General features: G+C 43.3%; 1 pseudogene; it reads left to right on the top strand.

The window, feature by feature from the left end:
* The first annotated feature begins 488 nt into the window (after positions 1-488).
* LOC130363362 (U2 spliceosomal RNA) lies at positions 489-591 on the top strand (annotated as a pseudogene).
* The last annotated feature ends 1,909 nt before the right edge of the window (positions 592-2,500 follow it).

Genomic DNA, 2,500 nt, shown 5'->3' with positions numbered 1-2,500 from the left:
CATAAGTTTTCAAATAAGCTGGATTTAACCAAGACAAGTGAGTCCAATAGGATGCAGGTATGTCCTCTATCCTTACAGTTTCCCGTGGCTGTTGGTTTTATACTGTTTGGGGACAGCCAAGGAGGCGTCAGCAGGCAACACAGGTAAGTGTGTGCTTGTGTGTGTGTGTGTGTGTGTGTGTGTGTGCGTGTGTATTTCCTATGCAGATCCTAAACCCAGTATCAAATGCAAGTAGGAGGAGTAAGAAGGTTTCCTGCCAAAGCCAGGTTATGGATTGCATTTAAAAATGGTCCATCAGAGTGAAATGGACTCCCATCTTCCTGCTTAGCAATAATGATATGGGTTTAGGGCCTGCTGTGTGTACTAGTGGGTGACTGCCACCCAGCCAGAGTGTGTATGGGAGGCTGCCAGCCAGCCTCCCTTCCTACAAGTAGTGATGGTGCATGTGAAGGGGACAGCGTTGGTTCCTCCCCTTTCACAGTTATCACTTCTCATTCTTCCTTTTGGCTAGTATCAAATGTGGTGTCTGTTTATATCAGTTTAATATCTGATATGTCCCCTATCTGGTAGCATATATTAAGTGCACCACCAAGGTTCAGTGTTGGAAAGAAAAATTACCTGTTTATTTGCTGCTGCAGCTGTTTGCTGGCTAGTCCAGTGGGCCCCTACTGCAGGCAAAAGACAATAGGTGGTGCCGCTTGTGTCTGGCCCCTGTTGGAGCGACCAGGCACAGGACTGCTGCTGCTGAATGTCCTCTTTAATTGAATAAGCTCAGCAACCAGCACACCTGTGCAGGTTGAACATGACATGATAGGTAGCTGTCTTTCAGGTAGTGGGTGCTGAATCTTGTTAATTGACATGGGGGTGTCATTGCTGTTGATTGACCATGCATTGGTACTGTGGTATTGGAATAATAAAAACAAATGTTGCCAGCCAACCATCCATTGCAATAATGGATAGGACATCAGCTATGAGGCATTTGTTTGTACAAACTGCTGCTCACAACTAATGTTGTAATATAGTGTCTCCATCTGCTGGTGGTATTGAATAAGCAATAGTGCAATGATAGGGTCTGAAAAAGAAGAAAAATAAGAAGCAGCAGCATAGGAAAAAAGGAGGAAAGAAGGAAAACATGGAGAGAAGAAAAAAAGAAGGTTAAAAAAAAAGGTGAAAACATGTTTAAAAAAGTATTTCCATCTCTCTCTTTCTCTATATATGTATATATATATATATATATATATATTTAAAAGAAAAAAAATTATATATATATATATATATATATATATATATACATATAGAAAGAGAGAAAGAGATAGATAGATAGATAGATAGATACATACATACATACATACATACATATGTGTGTATTGTTGGAGTTGCAAACATGGGTGCACTTGACAAACTCAGTGCGGCTATTCCCCATTGAAAGATTGTTGCATCCAGGACCCTTAGCAGTGTGATATGCTACTCAATACCACTGGCATGGCCAGGTGTAAACAACATCTGACCTTTGTTGTGTATGTAACCATGGAGATTGTGATGTCACCTAGGCCCACCAAAGAACAGCCTTGTCAGAAGCAGCACTGCCATGAGCAGAAGCAGCAGATCCATAGGTTTTCAAATAAGCTGGATTTAACTAAGACAAGTGAGTCCAATAGGATGCAGGTATGTCCTCTATCCTTACAGTTTCCCGTGGCTGTTGGTTTTATACCGTTTGGGGACAGCCAAGGAGGCGTCAGCAGGCAACACAGGTAAGTGTGTGCTTGTGTGTGTGTGTGTGTGTGTGTGTGTTTCCTATGCAGATCCTAAACCCAGTATCAAATGCAAGTAGGAGGAGTAAGAAGGGTTCCTGCCAAAGCCAGGTTATGGATTGCATTTAAAAATGGTCCATCAGAGTGAAATGGACTCCCATCTTCCTGCTTAGCAATAATGATATGGGTTTAGGGTCTGCTGTGTGTACTGGTGGGTGACTGCCACCCAGCCAGAGTGTGTATGGGAGGCTGCCAGCCAGCCTCCCTTCCTACAAGTAGTGATGGTGCATGTGAAGGGGACAGCGTTGGTTCCTCCCCTTTCACAGTTATCACTTCTCATTCTTCCTTTTGGCTGGTATCAAATGTGGTGTCTGTTTATATCAGTTTAATATCTGATATGTCCCCTATCTGGTAGCATATATTAAGTGCACCACCAGGGTTCAGTGTTGGAAAGAAAGATTACCTGTTTGTTTGCTGCAGCTGCTTGCTGGCTAGTCCAGTGGGCCCCTACTGCAGGCAAAAGACAATAGGTGGTGCTGCTTGTGTCTGGCCCCTGTTGGAGCGACCAGGCACAGGACTGCTGCTGCTGAATGTCCTCTTTAATTGAATAAGCTCAGCAACCAGCACACCTGTGCAGGTTGGACATGACATGATAGGTAGCTGTCTTTCAGGTAGTGGGTGCTGAATCTTGTTAATTGACCATGCATTGGTACTGTGGTATTGGAATAATTAAAACAAATGTTGATAGC

Source organism: Hyla sarda, chromosome 3 (assembly GCF_029499605.1).
Source record: "Hyla sarda isolate aHylSar1 chromosome 3, aHylSar1.hap1, whole genome shotgun sequence".
In the NCBI taxonomy this organism is placed as follows: domain Eukaryota; kingdom Metazoa; phylum Chordata; class Amphibia; order Anura; family Hylidae; genus Hyla; species Hyla sarda.
This window is presented reverse-complemented; position numbering and strand designations above follow the sequence as displayed.